The 10,307-nt window shown below is 44.0% G+C and overlaps 1 long non-coding RNA gene across 1 annotated transcript; it reads right to left on the reverse strand.

The window, feature by feature from the left end:
* Positions 1 to 7,443: 7,443 nt before the first annotated feature.
* Positions 7,444 to 10,277, reverse strand: LOC309524535. The gene is made up of 2 exons (XR_014215981.1): positions 10,206 to 10,277; positions 7,444 to 8,871 (listed from the first exon to the last, which is right to left on the reverse strand). It is a non-coding gene; the product is annotated as an uncharacterized lncRNA (long non-coding RNA).
* Positions 10,278 to 10,307: the final 30 nt, after the last annotated feature.

Raw genomic sequence — 10,307 nt, forward strand, 5'->3', positions numbered from 1 at the left:
CAAAAGCATTTTCACTTTTTGTAGGGCTACTGAACTATCTCATTTTCTTACCTATCCTCCTTTGCCCAATGACCAAATCTCGTGGCTGTACTTTTGCTCAGATTAAACATCTCTCACATGCTCCTTCATTGCTAACAGCACCTTAAGAAATCTGAAATATAGAAAGGAACTCAACACCACCCTAAGGCAATTTCTCTCTCCAGACAAGCATTTCAGCTTACCAGATGGAAACATCCTTCCCCTGCCTGCTGTTTTGGGGACTCTCCTGACCCCCTCAGAGCCAATATCAGGAGGCGTGGAGGGAAGCCTCAATGTGCCAGCAAAAGCCCTTGCACAGGGCTTCTACTAACAGGACTCATTAGTTGAATTCCGCTCATAATGTTTATATGGGTGGCTATTGTACCGCTTGTATTGTATTGTATTGTACTGGGAGAATGACAAACCTAGACAGCATCTTAAAAAGCAGAGACATCACCTTGCCAACAAAGGTCCATATACAAAGGTCCAATGACAAACCTAGACAGCATCTTAAAAAGCAGAGACATCACCTTGCCAACAAAGGTCCATATAGTAAAAGCTATGGTTTTCCCAGTAGTGGTGTATGGAAGTGAGAGCTGGACCATAAAGAAGGCTGATAGCCAAAGAAATGATGCTTTTGAATTATGGTCCTGGAGGAGACTCTTGAGAGTCCCATGGACTGCAAGAAGATCAAACCTATCCATTCTTAAGGAAATCAGCCCTGAGTGCTCACTGGAAGGACAGATCATGAAGCTGAGGCTCCAATACTTTGGCCACCTCATGAGAAGAGAAGACTCCCTGGAAAAGACCCTGATGTTGGGAAAGATTGAGGGCACAAGGAGAAGGGGACGACAGAGGACGAGATGGTTGGATAGTGTCCTCGAAGCTACCAGCATGAGTTTGACCAAACTGCGGGAGGCAGTGGAAGACAGAAGTGCCTGATGTGCTCTGGTCCATGGGGTCACGAAGAGTCGGACACGACTAAACGACTAAACAACAAACTGCACCACTTGTGCGGTTGTAAACAACCAGCAAGGGTAGCCAGATGCAAGAGAGGAGGCTCTTACACCTTTGCTATAGTTGTGTCAAAGGGGATTTCAGCAGGTGCTACTTCTGTCATACAAATTATAAAAGGTGTAAGAGTCTTCCTCTTTTGCAGCTGGGTAGTCTATTGCCTTTTCAGCAAAATTATTTTCCCAATCATTTTTGCCTAAAGAAGGCAAGCTTCAACTTCCAGCAAAGCGATGAATTCATTAAGTAGCCTTTAGTAGCCACCATTTTGCATCCTTGCTATCAGATGTGAGCACTGGATATAATAGCAGTTTCTCATATAATTAAGAGTTTTTATCCAGGTATCTGCGCTGTGCATTTAAGGTTTTTTTGTGCAGCAGGGCACAAGGAATTTCACCACTTGTGCAGCATAAACTGGAGACTTCCTAGCCAGGGAAGCCAGCATTTTTGGACCCGTGAGCATTTGCAACCTGAAGAAACTGGCATGGACATCACACACACAATTACACATTGCACCCCTATTTTATTGGCTAAAATGATTCTTTCAAGCTTGATTTTAGGAGACCCTGTGGGTGCAAGGAAAGGCCTCTGTATGCCCCCAGGCACCATGTTGGCAGCCCTTGTTTTACCCAGAACAGATCGTTGTCTTGTCTCCCTAGTCCCTACCATCACATAATTTAAAGGCATAAAATGTATCTCCGGACACAGGCTAGAAACCTGACATAGGGTTGCTGTGGGGACAACATGGATCTTTAACACATTAAATACTATTTCAGCTCAAAATAAATAGAAAACCCTCCATGGTCTTTACAATAGACATTAGTCAGTAACATTCAGCCTTAACCTAATCCTTATTTTACATACAGTGAAACTTGGCCAGGGCCAATGCTCTTTTCCTTAGGAAACCCAGGACTAAATGTTTTCACCTAGTTTTGTTTTTCACATTCTTTAGACTTTGCTATATCTATTATTTAAGGAGATGGCGACAAATCCCAAGGTGAGAAAACATGGATATAATTAGGTAAGTATGATCCAGGCTTCAATTATTAGGCATATCTCCTCATGACCTGTTTCTTTTGTGAAGACTCAGGACCAGAAGGCACATCCTACAGCCTACAGCCTAGGCTAGGGGCTGCAAAGCAGCTCCTCTCCAGGACCATTAGAGCACAGAGCACTTGAAAGCCCAGAACCACAAAAACAGAGGTTTTCCCAAAGGGCAGCCATCTTACTCTCTTGCAGCAAAAGCCATCAAATGAGGATTGTGGCACCTTGAAAGACTTGCAAGTGTATTATGGCCTAATTAGCAAGCCTGGCCTAATGTACAGACATTATCAAGTGATAAGGCTGATTTCAGAAAACAAAGCAGAGCAAGCCATCAGTTTCATTCCTGCCTCCTCTGGTCAGTTAGCATACTTAACAGATGAGATGTTCCACAGCACAGGTGTTACCACAAAAAAAGAGATTGCTCCTTGTCCTTATGTAAGGTACAAAGTTCTCGGTGCAAAGTGCAAAGACAGGCCAAGGAATGATACATGACATTTTGTTTTTTTCCAAACTAGGGGCTGCCACCCCTACTCCCTCAGCTTGCCTACTTGGCAACCACTTTGCCAACCCCTGCTTATTTACATCTCACTTAAGGTTGCCTTACATCCAGATTTTCCCAGATATATCCGGAATACCACAGTTGGCAGCAGTGTGGAAATAAGGAAAATGTCCGGAAAAATCCAAATGTATGGCAGTCCATGCAGGTAGCACTGCTTATGCCATTTTCCCATAAAAATAGCTCAAAAACCGTATTTTTAAAAAAGCAATCTTGCCCAAAAACAGTGCGATGCAGCAACAAAAAAACTAATGCTATTCTAGGCTGCATCAACAGAAGCATAGTGTCCAGATCAAGGGAAGTCATAGTACCATTCTATTCTGCCTTCGTCAGACCACACTTGGAATACTATGTCCAATTCTGGGCACCACAATTTATGATGAATGTTGACAAGCTGAAAGATGTGCAGAGGAGGGCAAACAAAATGATCAAGGGTCTGGAAACCAATCCTTATGAGGAACAGTTGAAAGAGCTGGGTATGTTTAGCCTGGGAAAGAAGAGACTGAGAGGAGATAGGACAGCCATCTTCAAATATCTTAAGGGCTGTCACATGGAGGAGGGAGCATGCTTGTTTTCTCCTGCTCTTGAGGGCAGGATCCAAACCCATGGATTCAAGATACAGGAAAGGAGATTCTGACTAAACATCACAAAGAACTTTGCGATGGCGAGAGCTGTGAAATGACAGTAAAACAGACTTCCTCAGAAGCTGGTGGACTCTCCTTCCTTGGGGGTTTTCAATCAGAGTTGGATGGCCATCTGTCACAGATGCTTTAGCAGAGATTTCTGCATTGCAGGGGGTTGGACTAGATCCCTTTCCAACTCTCAGATTCTGTTATCCTAACTTTGGGCAAAACTAATAAAAGCTCAACAACTTTTCTGTCTGGAGTTTCACTGTTTGAAGCTTAGCAACCCAATCTCACTCAATCACTCACCTATGCCTTCACTGCTCACCCGAACCTGCCCCCCCCCAGCTGTGTAAAGTCCGCCAAAAATGAGTATTTTACCAAGTCATCTAATGTTGGCACTATGGTTACTACTCTTTCCTCTAGAAAGGTTGTTCAACAGCAGCAAAGCAGGCAAAAATTCAAGAGCAGCTGTTTTGCCAATACTGAGATGAAGGGACCTGTAAAACATTCACCTATTGAATGTCTTTTGTGCAATGAAGCTGTCAAACGCACAATACTCCACTACAATAATAATAATCGTGGGACCTGACAGCTAGAATTCTGAATAGAATGTATGGTTACATCATTGTAGCTACCGTAGTTTCTACTGATGGAGACTAGCCTAAAAAGGAGCAGGAAATAAGCCACTTATTTTAATGGAGGCAAAGACTTGTGAACTGTGTCTGACCTAGTTTCACCTTCAACTGACAGGTTTTCAAAGGACCAAACAGAACAGTTTACACACCAACAGCCCCCTCCTCACAATAAATGAAAGTAATGAATGAAGGCTGAGTTAGAGCTGTTCTCTTGAAAAGCTCTATCGAGTCTTTGATTGAAAATTCTATCTATTTGAGATGTGAGTTAATGATATTTACGGGCCATTGAGTAACAGTGCAAGCAATTTTACTGTGATTATTACAGCTTTAAAATGGATTGGGCATTTTGACGTGTCTGAAACAAATGGGAGACAGGGATACTCTTATACAAAGCAATCAGAGAATGGGCATGCAGTAAACTAAAAAGACAGCTTCACGCACACAGAAGTTTAAAGAAAAAAAGGTGCAGGTGAGAAGACAGATGCAGCTGTTCCAAGAAGAGTACTGTACAAAAGAACTCTTCTATATATGTGTGGCTGTCTTGCATTTTACTTATGGCCAAGGCTTTTCTCCACTTATAGAACAATTCTATGCCCGTTTCCTCAGAATTCTAAGTCTTCAATGCAATTTATTCCTGATAAACGTGTGTAAGTCTGTTCCAACAAACCCTTGACACCCTTGTCCATATCCTCAGAAAAATGTCTTTATCCCTCACATGACACATTCAGATCACCCCACTTGGACTCCTAGGAGTGACCTTACCTCCTTTTCAGTCTCCGTTATGCTCCATTTTTAAAACCTTTTGCCTGTATTCCCAGACTGACCCAACTTACTGCATTACTTCTGTTTTCTGGCTCCCTTGACCATGTTCCTAAAATGCTCCTCTTTGCCCACACCCTTGGCCATACCCCTGCTATGCAGTCTCGAGTGCAAATGAAGGCCAGCCAGGCACATTTTGCACCCAAGGCTGGTCAAGTTATACCCGAGACAAATCTTAGGTTGCCTCCCTAACCAAAATATTAGAAAAATGCTAATCTGGTGGTCTCCTTTCCTTCCCCACCCCTGGTCTAACTTTGTATCATTTAAGTATTTTAAATTTGTAAAATTGCCTCAGCAGAAAGGAGTTAAGCCCTATGCCTGCTGTCCTTTCACGGTGCCCAAAATGAGACACAGCCCCAGGGCTGGATTTATGTATAGGCTAAGTAGGCTGAAGCCTAGGGCCTCTAGATCAAGGGGGCCTCGCCAGCCTGCCCGCTCCCCAGCGCCGCAGTCTTCCCTCTCCCAAAATTGCAAACCAAAGACTTCATGCGAGGGCAGGGCAACTCGGGCCTCTGAATCTAGGGGGCCTTGCCAGCCTGCCCGCTCCCCAGCACTGTAGTGTCCCCTCTCCCAAAATGCAAACCCAAGATTTCACGCGAGGGCATTTCTCCCCCATTTCAATGACATTTTGCTTCAAAAGGAAAGGCGGACTTGGACACCGTCTTCCTCCATAATCCTGTAAGGGAGAGGTCACATACTCAACTTGGATACCACCCTCCCCCATGATCTTTGGGATATACCGTCAAGTCCACAGCACCCCTCCCTTGAGGGAAACAATGAACATCCATTGATGGCAGGTACTTAAGGTGTTGGGAACTTGATCTGATACCCAGGGCAAGTTGATAAACTTGGGTAACCTCACGACTCCTCTCCCTCCTTGTGACATAATGATGATGTATCAATGATGGCTCCGCATATGTTCTTACTCTGTGTGGAGACCTGTTATGCAACAATAAAGACTGTGGTCTACTGACCACTCCTTTGCTCCTGTATTTGGTTGGAACTTCCTCCTTCTGCTAACAGCAGAAATCTGCGGGGACTTTCGCCCTGACGAGTATCCTCATACCCCAGAATTTTCCATCTCAGAATCCAGAACCAGCAGGCCCAGAGAGTCAACAACCAGCTGCACAGCCTTCCTCAGCTCAAGGGTCAGGTCAGTAGTGGTACGTGCTACACTTTAATCAGTGGGAGCGTGTGAGTGGGAGGCCGCATGGAGCAGATAAGACTATGCAAGCTAGCTCTCCCAAGTCTCTTCCATTCCTTCCCTCCTTCTTGGCTTGAACAGAACAAGGCAAGCACACATGACTGGCACTGGCCTCACCCCTCCCAGGCAGAGAAGTCTATCTTTCACACTGCACAGAGCCCTGTTGGTGCCTGCAGCATGCACTGCAGATTGCCCACAGGCAGAAAGAGGCCTTGGGGATCAGGGAAGGCAGCAGTGGGAAGGGATCCTCGGAGGGATCCAGAACTACCTGTAGAAGGCAGAAGGCCAGGGTCAGAGGAACTGCATTTTGTCTTATTTTATTTGTGCCTGGTGGTGTTTTCCTTTTCTGTGTTTAATTTAAAGTGCCTTTTGTGTTTAAAATCCTGTTACTTGTAGATAGTCAAGAAAATATTTGTTCTTTGTTTAAAAGCCCAGTCTAGTGCTGTGCCTAGTCTCACCCGCTCCACCCACTACCAGTGCCTTAAGTAGGGTCCTGGGAGGGGAAAAGCCCAAAAACGTGCAAGTGCCAACCCTCCAGGAGAAACACAAAGTTAGGGGTTTTCATCTCCAAACCCCAGGAGTCAGCCAGAGGGGACTCACTAGCCCTCAAGAAAGGCATAGGGAAGTCAGCGAGTGGTGGCAGCTACTGAAGAGTGACAGAAGCCCAAGTTTACCCAGTTGAAGATTAATTTTTATTCTTATTTTTAGATTCTAAGCATGAGTAAAAGATTTGAAAGTAGTGCTAGCAAGCGCAAGAGACAGAGACTCAAAAATGCTATGATAATGAAGTTAAGACCAATCACTGCTTTTGTGCATCAACCACTCATTGAAGCAACAAGAGTCAGCAGTGAAGCTATTCAGTCTGAACCAGCTACAAGCATTCAACCAGACAAAAACCTCCCTGAAAGAAAAACAGTGAAGCAGGATGTGGACCAGCAAGCTCATGGGTAGGCAACCTAAGGCCCGGGGGCCGCATCCAGCCCAATCGCCTTCTAAATCCAGCCCGCGGACGGTCCTGGAATCAGCATATTTTTACATGAGTAGAATGTGTCCCTTTATTTAAAATGCATCTCTGGGTTATTTGTGGGGCATAGAAATTTGTTCATTCCCCCCCCCCCAAAAAAAATATAGTCTGGCCCCCTACAACGCCTGAGGGACAGTGGACTGGCCCCCTGCTGAAAAAGTTTGCTGACCCCTGAGCAAACTAATTATGAGGAAGCAGCCATGATACTAGCTCAAATTGAAAAAATAGAACTAATTCAAGAGTCACTTACTGGGCAGGGAGAGGCTAAAGAGCCACAAGAAAAGAATGTGAATAGTCAGATTTAGCAGTTCACACCTGATACGATAGCAGGCCAAGTCCAAGGTGTTCCGGATGCAGATAAAGATGATGCCAAACATGCATCTACTGTACCAGATGTTGGTTTGTAGTCAGAATTATCACATGAGGAAGTATCCTACTGGGTAGAGAGGGGACCCTCTCAAGTTCATTGTGGGCAATTTTTAAATTCCAAACGAGTGTACAAAAAGTTTTGCACAAAAGCTCTTTTTTATTCAACAAAAGCAAACGGGGAAACATATAGCCGAGAGCAGCTTGCATATTCTCCCTCAAAAGAGCGGAATTTTTTTGCTTTGTTTGTAAACTCTTTCCAGACCTTGCATCTTCTTCCACAGCTTTAGCTATCAAAGGGTTTGATGACTGGCACAACCGCCATCTTATCCAAAGTCATGAAAACTCAGAGAAGCATAGGAATGCCATGTTGGCCTACATGACAAGAAAGGCAAATGTTTACTTCCAAGCTAGAGGAACAAATAAAAGCAGAACAGCAGTACTGGCGGCATGTTATGGAGAGAATTATTGCTGTAATATGCACTCTTGTAGAACGAGGCTTACCATTCAGGGGAGATGATGAACACTTTGGATCACCAAATAATGGCAATTATCTTGGTCTTTTAGAACTAGTGGCAAAATTTCATCCATTTTTACATGCTCATATCAATCGGTATGGACATTCTGGATCAGGCATTCCCTCTTATTTGTCAAAAACTGTATGTGAGGAAATTGTTCAGCTCATGGCAAAAAAAGTTAAGGATGCAATTCTGGCTGATGTGAGAAAGGCTGGATATTTCAGCTTTTCAGTAGATTCCACTTCTGACATTTCACATACTGATCAGCTGACTTTAATTACCAGATATGTATCACCTGAAGATGGTTTGCCAACTGAGAGATTTTTAACTTTCCTTGAGCTAAAAGACCACTCAGGAGAAAGCATGGCTGATTTAGTATTCAACTATTTTACTACTGAGCTTGAAACTGACTTTAGAAAATGCCGTGGGCAGTCTTATGACAATACTGCCAACATGGCTGGCAAGTATAATGGTATACAGCCAAAAGTCATCAAAAAACCAATTTGCTAAATTTATTCCATGTGCAGGTCACTCTTTAAATCTGGTGGGCTGTTCAGCTGTGGATTGCTGCCTTGATGCAGTGAACTGTTTTGGCATGATCAATGAAATTAATACCTTCTTTTCATCCTCCAAAAAGAGATGGGCAGTTCTAAAATCATTTTTGCCACCCAAGTCTAAAGTGCCTAAATATTTGTCAGACACTAGGTGGGACTCACACGCAAAAGCCACAGAAGCTGTTTTGGAAAGTTACAGTGCTATCACCAATGCCCTCAGTCATTTGTACTCTGATGTTAAGGAGAAGGGGGAGACTAGGCTCCAAGCTAACAATCTTTTGCAGAAAATGGAAGAACTGGAATTTGTGTTTATGCTGCATTTTTGGACCTGTGTGCTAGGTCATTTTCACAAGGTCAGCAAAGCCCTTCAGAAATCAGACCTGTTACTGAGTTCTTGTGCAAGTTTGTACAGTTCACGCCTGGATTTTTAAAGGAAAATTAGAGATGATTTTGATGAGCTTGAGAAACAAGCAAAAGCCACCTTGCCAAATGTCAACTACAAAATAAGAAGACAAAGAGTGAGGGAAAGGCAAAGAAATGACAGAAGTGCACCTGATGCCTTAGATGCACTATCCAAGAGATACGGTAGGTTTAGAATAAAATCCTTTATTCCTATATTAGATGCACTTGAAGCCAATTTAAAAAGAAGAAGTACTGTGTACAGTGATGTTGCACAATTGTTTGCCATTCTTGCTAATTTGAAGCAAGAAATTAAGCAAGGTGTTGAACTGTTGATGGAAGCATACCCAGAAGATATTGACATGAAACTCATTGATGAACCTTTGCACTTTCACCTGTACGTGACACAAAGCTATAGGCTTACAGCAGAGCACTCTGTCTCATACAGACCTTTATCGAATTATATACAAGGAAAAAATTCAGATGGCCTTTCCTAATGTGGAAGCAATCTTGTGGCTATTTCTTAGCCTTATGGTCACTAACTGCTCAGGAGAGAGGAGTTTTTCAAGACTCAAAAGAATTAAAAATGAAAATAAGGGCCACAATGTCTCAAGTGAGGTTGTCCGCACTGAGCATTCTGTATATTTAAAGTGACAAACTTAGACAGACAAATTTTGATGAAGTTTTGGATGATTTTGCTATGTGAGGAAGGCTAGGAAAAACATTTTAGCCTTATTGTATTTGATGGTTGTAGTTTACTTCCATTTTAAAACTGACTTTTTAATGACAGCATAAAGTAGATTCTAAAAGTGCCACACTGTCAGGTAATCATGATCATATTATTTACACTTCCCAGGCAATATAATTTGTAAACTCAAGGTGTTTTTTTAAGGATAACATTACAACTTCGTTTTCCTAAAAATGTATGCTTATTCCACACCAGGTTTACAAAGTTCAGTAATTGCAAAAGTTTTTCAGTGTTAATTCTATGCATTCTTGAAAATCACCATGGTATTTAAGTTAAGAATAACATCTTATGTCCTTTAGAGGAGAAATTGAGAATTTCAGAATTTTAAATACCCATCACCATCCTTCTCTTCACTCAATTTTGTTTATAACACTTACACGTTCCTCTAGTCGTAAGGGTGGGGGATGGGGGGCCTCACAAGAGGAGTAGCCGAGGGCCGCTCTCCATCTAAATCCGGCCCTTCACAGCCCCCCCCCCGCCCAGGGCTGCCCTCAGGCGATGGTGGGATCCACACAAGCAGCAGATCCCCAGGGAAGATTTGTATCCCCCCCGCTGGGCGCTTCCCTCAGGCGCCGGCGGCGCTCTGCCTATGGGACCCCCCCCCCCTCCAGCGAGTTAGGCCAGGAAGACCCCCCCCCACGAGGGAGCGGCACTTTGACGGACCACGAAGGGCCGCTTCTCACCTGACATCCCTTCCGGGCATCAGCGGGAGCATCCTGCTCAAAGGCTCCCTTCGCCTCCGGCGCCCCCTCCCGGAGGGGCGGCGCGCGAGCCGGGGGGGCGGA

The sequence above is a fragment of the Podarcis vaucheri genome (assembly GCF_965113315.1).
Source record: "Podarcis vaucheri genome assembly, chromosome: 2".
NCBI lineage: Eukaryota > Metazoa > Chordata > Lepidosauria > Squamata > Lacertidae > Podarcis > Podarcis vaucheri.